This window comes from Phacochoerus africanus, chromosome X (assembly GCF_016906955.1).
Source record: "Phacochoerus africanus isolate WHEZ1 chromosome X, ROS_Pafr_v1, whole genome shotgun sequence".
In the NCBI taxonomy this organism is placed as follows: Eukaryota; Metazoa; Chordata; class Mammalia; order Artiodactyla; family Suidae; genus Phacochoerus; species Phacochoerus africanus.
This window is the reverse complement of record NC_062560.1, coordinates 61215889-61223797: the sequence shown is the minus strand read 5'-3', so window position 1 is coordinate 61223797 and position 7909 is coordinate 61215889.

The following is a 7909-nucleotide window of genomic DNA, read 5'->3' as shown; positions in this document are numbered from 1 at the left end:
AATCTGTAGAATATGGCAAAGGCGATGGTTTATCACTCTCCTGACTACATTAGGTTATATAAGACTGTATCTCAGCAAACTAGAATGAGAGAAACTCTCCTTGCTAGCTTTGAAGAAGCAAACTGCTAGAAAACAAACTGCCAATGGAGAGGGCCGTGTAGCTGGGAACCACTGGTGGCCTCTAGGAGCCAAAAGTCTCAATCTCATAACCTCAAGAAACTGAATTCTGCTAACAACTATGGGAGTTTGGAAGAACATCCCAAGCTCCAGATGAGACCCCAGCCCTGGCTTATACCTTGATTTCTGCCTGATGGGATCCTAAGCAGAGACTTAGCCAATCTGTTCTGGGTCCTGACCAGACTCCTGCCCCACAGAAACTATGAGATAATAAATGGGATTGTTTTAAGCTGCTGAATTTGTGGTAATTGGTTACACAGCCATAGAAAACTAATATACTTAAATTGTTGACTCATTTATAGCTTCCAGGTTTTCTTTATATCATTTTATGTCACTTTGCTTCATCTTAATCCTTCGAAGTCGTTATTTTATTTTATTTTATTTTTTGCTTTATAGGGCTACACCCACAGCATATGGAGGTTCCTAGGCTAGGGGTCGAATCAGAGCTGTAGCCTATGCCATCGCCACAGCAACACAGGATCCAAGCCGAGTCTGTGACCTATACCACAGCACAGGGCAACGCCAGATCCTTAACCCACTGAGCGAGGCCAGGGATCGAGCCCACAACCCCTGGTTCCTAGTCAGATTCGTTTCCGCTGCACCATGCTGGGAACTCCTGAAGTCAAGTTTTAAAATTGAGTATATGGGAATTCCCATTGTGGCTCAGTGGTAACGGATCCGACTAGTATCCATGAGGTTGTGGGTTTGCTCCCTGGCCCCACTTGGGCCATGAGCTACAGTGTAGGTCACAGACATGGCTCAGTTCTGGCATTGCCGTGGCTGTGGTGTAGGCTGGCAGCTGCAGCTCCAATTCGACCCCTAGCCTGGGAACCTCCATATGCCACAAGTGCAGCCCTAAAAAAAAAAAAAAAAGAAAGAAAGAAAGAAAGAAAAAAAGGGAGTTCCCGTTGTGGTGCAGTGGAAACGAATCCAACTAGTATCCATGAGGATGCAGGTTTGATCCCTGGCCTCATTCAGTGGATCAGGTATCCAATGCTGCCTCAAGCTGTGGTGTAGGTGGCAGATGCAGCTTGGATCCAGCATTGCTGTGGCTGTGGTGTAGCCTGGCAGCTGCAGCTCCAATTCGACCCCTAGCCTGGGAACCTCCATATGCTGCAGGTGTGGCCCTAAAAAGCATTAAAAAAATTGAGTATATGACTTTTAACTATTTGCTAGCATTAAATCTCACCTTCTTGGTTTGGAATCAGTGTTCTATCATGTAGATTATTTGATCGGGTTGTATTTTATTTTTAGCTTTTTAGGTCCACGCCTATGGAAATTCACAGGCTGGGGTCTAATCAGAGCTGTAGCTGCTGGCCTACACCACAGCCACAGCAACGCAGGATCTGAGCTGTGTCTGCGACCTACACCACAGCTCATGGCAACGCTGGATCCTTAACCCACTGAGTGAGGCCAGGGTTTGAACTAGCATCCTCATGGGTCCTAGTCGGTTTCGTTAACTGCTGAGCCACGAAGGGAAGTCCCTTTTTTAAAAAAATTTTTTAAATTTATTTATTTTTTTATTGGTTTTATCTCCTCTTTTGCAAGTTCTTCCTGGATGGCTTTTCTCTGCCATTTTCCCTTAATATAATGTAGATTATTCTTTCTTTTGAAATCTAATGGCATTATTGCCATGCATTGTAATTATCTGCTGACAAGCTCAACTTCCCCACTGGACTATGAACTCCTTAAAGATAGGGACCTTGGAGTTCCCTGGTGGCTCAGCAGGTTAAGGATCTGGCATGGTCCCTGCTGTGGCTTGGATCACTGCTGTTCTGAGGGTTTGACTCCTGGCCTTGCTCTGGGTAAGGCCAAAAAATAAATAAAAAAAGATGGAACCTTGACTTTTCACATCCTGATGCAGTGCCTGGCATGTAACAGAAGCTCAATAATTCTTTTTCTTATATGAATAAAATGAAAGAAGAGGTGATAAATAACAAGGAAATGTTTCAATAGGACTTAAACACAGAAGAGATCAAAGGAAAATCTGATTTGAGGTCTCCATGAAAACTTCAGGTCCGCTTTAAGGTGTATTCTGCTCCCATTCTCTCACTGAGGGATAGTTATGATCATAGGCCTCCCTATGTCCATTGCAGCTTATGATGGTCCCTTTCCTGACCTAGCTGTGCTTGACAGGTACATTTAGTTCAAGGCTATAATTCTGCACCCAACTACAACATGTGTGGGTTTTTTCCCACACCACCAAGCAATTCTATGACATGAGCTGGGTGTTCTAAATTCAACACAATTCTGACACTGTGTACCTGGAGACAGCATCATATCCCACAGGCTTAGTCCTGTAAGACTGCCCCCCTCCAACTTCAGACATCAGTTCTAAGTCCAGATTGTCACCTGTGCTTCTAAAGTGCCAGCTATAGAATGGAGGCTCCAAAACTCCCTCCTTGGGCTTAATTACTTGCTCATTTTTTTCATACAAGAATTACCGAGCTTCTGTTACATGCCAGGCACTGCATCAGGGTGTGAAAAGTCAAATATTTCTTTTGAACTCAGAGAAATATTTTAGTTACTAGATTACCAGTTTATTATAAAAGGGTATAACTCAGGAACAGCCAGATGGAGGAGATGCTTGGGGCACGAGGAACGGGCAAGGGGATTTCACGCCCTCTCAGAGTGCACCACTTTCCCCAGATCTCCCTGTGTTCACCAACCCCGACACTCTCCCAACCCCATTTAGGGGTTTTATGGCAGCTCCATTATATAGACATGGTTGATTAAATTATTGGCTATTGGGGAATTCCCACTGTGGTGCAGTGGGTTAAGAATCTGACTGCAGTGGCTTGGGTCACTGCTGAGATGCAGGTTTGATTTCGGGCCCCAGCCTGGCACAGTGGGTCAAAGGACCCGGTGTTGCCAGAGCTGTGGTGTAGGTCACAGCTGTGGCTCAGATTTAATCCAGGGCCCTGGGAACCTCCATATGCTGCCAGTGGGGCCAAAAAAAAAAAAAAAATTATTGGCCTTTGGTGATTGATCCACCTCCAGACCCTTCCCCTCCCCCAGGTCAGAGTGTGGGACTGAAAGTTGTTTCTCCGGGCAATCAGCCCCGATTCCAAAGGCAACATTAACATAACAAAAGACACCTTGATTGCTCTCCTCTTTTAGGAAATTCCTAGGATTTTAGGATCTCTGTGCCAGAAAGGAGGCAAAGACCCTTGCATGGAATTTTGGATCTAAGGGAGCCCTGAGTACCTGAGTCACAGGTAGGGTAGGTCAAATACACTTCACAGGATAGAGGAATGTTGCCAGCTCCTCCCTCTTTCTCCTGTCTATACCAGTGTTTATTTCCTACTTTTTGATAGCGAACCCCCAAGAGTTGGGAACAGAATCAAGAAACTACACACTCTGAGTATAGTGTATTATTTATGAGACAAGGACATTCCCCAAGGTTTTTTTTTTTTTTTTTAATCAAGGAAACATGAATATCTTCCCTAATCTAAAGAAGACCTCACAATAATTCTTAGATCTAACAGAGCAGACCAGGTCTAATCCTCACATCTGGAATGTAAGTGACTGAAGTAAAGAAAAAAAATTCACTTAATTGTATTATAACCTGTTGGCGGTTACCAGAAAGTTGGTGTTCTATGAGAAGAATAGAAATAATGGAACCAAAAGTAAGAATTTGTGAGTATATTACCAGGCTTGACCTCCAGAGCAGATATCAATTTCTCCAGAGTACGGTAGAGAAATTAAGCCAAATATTTTTTATTTGATGTAAAATGTATCTAAGAATATCTAATTTCCTACTCATTGAAGCGTTGTTTATAAAAGTGAAAATCTGAGAACATAAATTTACCATAATAATTATTTTAGGATATTACAGTAGATTTTTTTGTGTGTGTGTCTTTTTAGAGTCACACCCACAGCATATGGAAGTTCGGGCTAGGGGTTGAATGGGATCTTTAGCCACTGGCCTATGTCACAGCCACAGCAATGTTGGATCCCAGCTGCGTCTGCAACCTACACCACAGCTCGTGGCAACACCAGATCCTTAACCCACTGAGCAAGGCCAGGGATCGAACCTATGTCCTCATGGATGCTAGTCAGATTTGTTTCCACTGAGCCAAGACAGAAACTCCCAAGAGTAGAATTTGAAGAAGGTTCAGTGGTAAGTATAACAGTTGCTATAGAGCTGCCATAACAAAATACCACAGACTGGGTGGCTTAAACAATAGATATTTATTTTCTCTTAGTTCTGGAGGCTAGAAGTCAAAAATCAAGGTGTCGGCAAGTTTGGTTTCTTCTGAGGCTTCTCCTTGGCTTGCAGATGACCACCTTCTTATTGTGTCCTCACATGATTTGTTTTTCACTGTGCAGCCATCCCTGGTGTCTGTGTGTCCAAATTTCCTGTTAGCATACCGGGCAGACTGGATTAGGGCCCACCCATGCTAACAGCCTCATTTTAACGTCATCAATTCTTTTTTTTTTTTTGTCTTTTTTGCTATTTCTTGGGCCGCTCCTGCGGCATATGGAGGTTCCCAGGCTAGGGGTCGAATCGGAGCTGTGGCCGCCAGCCTACGCCAGAGGCACAGCAACGCGGGATCCGAGCCGCGTCTGCAACCTACACCACAGCTCACGGCAACGCCGGATCGTCAACCCACTGAGCAAGGGCAGGGATTGAACCCGCAACCTCATGGTTCCTAGTCGGATTCGTTAACCACTGCGCCACTACGGGAACTCCAGTCATCAATTCTTTAAAGGCTCTGTTTCCAAATACAGTCACATCCTGAGGTGCTGGGAGTTAGAGCTTCAACATCTGAATTTTGGAGGAACATGGTTCAGTCCATAAGGGGAATAAGTCCAATAAGGGGAAATTTTTATGATATGAATAAAAACCAAGATATGATATTTAATGCAGCTCTAATTGTATAAACATATGTAGAAAAAGACTGGAAGGAAATACTCAAAAATATTAATAATGGTTTTCTTAGGGTTTGGGATTTATGAATAATTTAAATGTTTTTCTTCTTTATGCATTTCTGTATTTTCCAAATTTTCTACAATGGGCATGTATTCTACAATGAGAAAAACACAATAAAATTACATCGAAAATTCACTTTTGAAGTTCCCATCATGGCTCAGCAATAACCAGCCCAACTAGTATCCATTAGGACTTGGTTTGATCCTGGGCCTCACTCAATGGGTTAAGGATCTGACATTGCCATGAGCTACAGTGTAAGTCATAGACACAGCTTGGATCCCATGTTGCTGTGGCTGTGGTGCAGGCTGGAGCTGCAGCTCCAGTTCGATCCCTAGCCTGTGAACTTCATATGTGGCCCTAAAAAAAAAAAAACAAACCAAAAAAAGACAAAAAATTTACTTCTTTTCCCCTTAATTCTATAACTAAATTGACTTAACCTTCAAAAATGGAAGACAAGGAGAGAGAAATGTGGCAGGATAATTGATATCAATTGTTAAATTCAAGTGGCATTCTGTTATAAATTAAGCTCTAGTGAGGTTGATTATGTTGATGAGATCTCTTTTGAGTAAAATGATTAAAAACGACTTGTTTTTATGTGTGAAGAGGGTCAAAAGGTACAAACTTGTTATAAAATGAATGTCATGGGGATGTAATGTACAGCATGCAACTATAGTTAATAATAATATATTACATATTTGAAAGTAGGAGAGTGGACTTTGAAAGTTCTCATCACAAGAAAAAAACTGTTTGTAGAGTTCCCATTGTGGCTCAGTGGTTAACGAATCCAACTAGGAACCATGAGGTTGTGGGTACAATCCCTGGCCTCGCTCAGTGGGTTAAGGGTCTGGCTTTGCCATGAGCTGTGGTGTAGGTCACAGACTCGGCTCAGGTCCCTCATTGCTGTGACTCTGGCATAGGCCAGCGGCTACAGCTCCGCTTAGACCCCTAGCCTGGGAACCTCCATATGCCGCGGGAGCAGCCCTAGAAAAGGCAAAAAGACAAAAAACAAAACAAAACAAAACAAAACTGTAACTGTATGGTGACAGATGTTAACTGGACTTATTGTGGCGATCATTTTGCAATACATAAAAACATTTGTATCTTTGCGTTGTTCACCTAAAACTAATATAATGTTATATGAATTATACCTCAGTCAAATTTATCTGTCTTTTCTTATGTGACTTCTAGATTTGAGTCATATTTAGAATGGCATTTCCCCTCCCTGCTCTTAGATTAAAAAAACATTTCTATGATTCTTCCTAGTACTGTTATAGTTAGTTATAGTCTTAACCAGTTTTTAAATTTAAGTATAATTAACTTACAGGAGTTTATTTGTGGTGCAGCAGGTTAAGGATCCAGTGTTGTCACTGCTGTGGCTCTGGTCCTGCTGTGGCAGACCTGGGATCCCTGGCCCGGGAACTTCCACATGCTGTGGGTGTGGCCACAATTTTTTTTAACTGGTTTTCTTAACCTTAAAACCTGGGGATTCATTTCTGCACTGCAATAATACCACCCTCCACTACCCTAAAAAGAAGCCTTTCTAGAACCTTTCATCTGGCCCCTCCTTTGACATCTCACTATGAATTCCCATCCTGAGAAGATATTTAAATTAGAGTATCCAGGAGTTCCCTGATGGCCTAGTGGGTTAAGTATCTAGAGTGGCCATTGTAGCGGCCTGGGTTACTGCTGTGGCTCAGGTTTGATCCCTGGCCCGGGAACTTCCACATGCCATGGGCGTGGCCAAAAAACTTTGTTAAATAAAAAATGAAGGATCCATATCATGTACTTTTAGACTATTATATTTCTCTCTCTCTCTTTTTTTTTTTCTTTTTTGGCTGCCCTGAGGCATATGGAGTTCTGGGCCCAGGGATCAGATCTGAGCCGCAGTCGTGACTACACTGGATCCTTAACCCACTGTGCTGGGTTAGGATCTAATTTGTGTCCTAATGCTCCAGAGACGTCGCTGACGCCTTTGCACTACGGGAACTCTCTCTCTCTCTCTTTTTTTTTTTAACAGAAGTTCCAGGCCAGGGATTGAACCTCTGCCACAGAGGTGACAACACTAGATTCTTAACCCATTGAGCCACCAAAGAACCCCTATTTGTGCCTTCTTATTGCTTTCTTTCTTTCTTTTTTTAAAATTAGTGTTGCAATGTTTATTTCAAGTTCTCTTGGGGTTTTTTTGGTATTTTTTTTTCTTTTTTGCCACATAGGCACTATGTGGGAATTCCTGGGTCGGGGATCAAACCTACTCTGCACAGCAGCAACCAGAGCCATAGCGGTGAGAACGCAGGAGCCTCAACCCACTAGGCCATCAGAGAACTCCTTCTTATTGCTTTCTTTTTGGACTCTTTATTCCCACGCAGCTCTCAGCTCTGAAACTTGCATAGTTTTTCCCCTTCTTCAGAAGGAGCTGATTCATCCAACTCTACCATCCACCCTTGGGTGCATTTTCTCTTATCTAGTTCAGAGGTCCTTAAATCATACTGGCTCCCCTCTACGAAGCAAACTTTCAGAACCTCTGATTGAGAAGACATAATCTAGATGCAGGGCAATATGGTTTTCATTAGAGAGTTAGCATTCTTAATATTAAGGGTTTATAAAAAGGCATATAGATGAGCAACTAGTGGATGGAATCTAATTAAACTTTGAAGAACTTTTTGAGAAGCTTTTATTTCAAAGATAATTAAAAAGAAATATCTTTTTCTTCCCTCATAAAAACCAGCAGCTTAGCAAGGTACCAGGTGCTGGGGTTAGAAGAGGAAAAAAATGATCTCTACATTTGAGAAGCCCTGC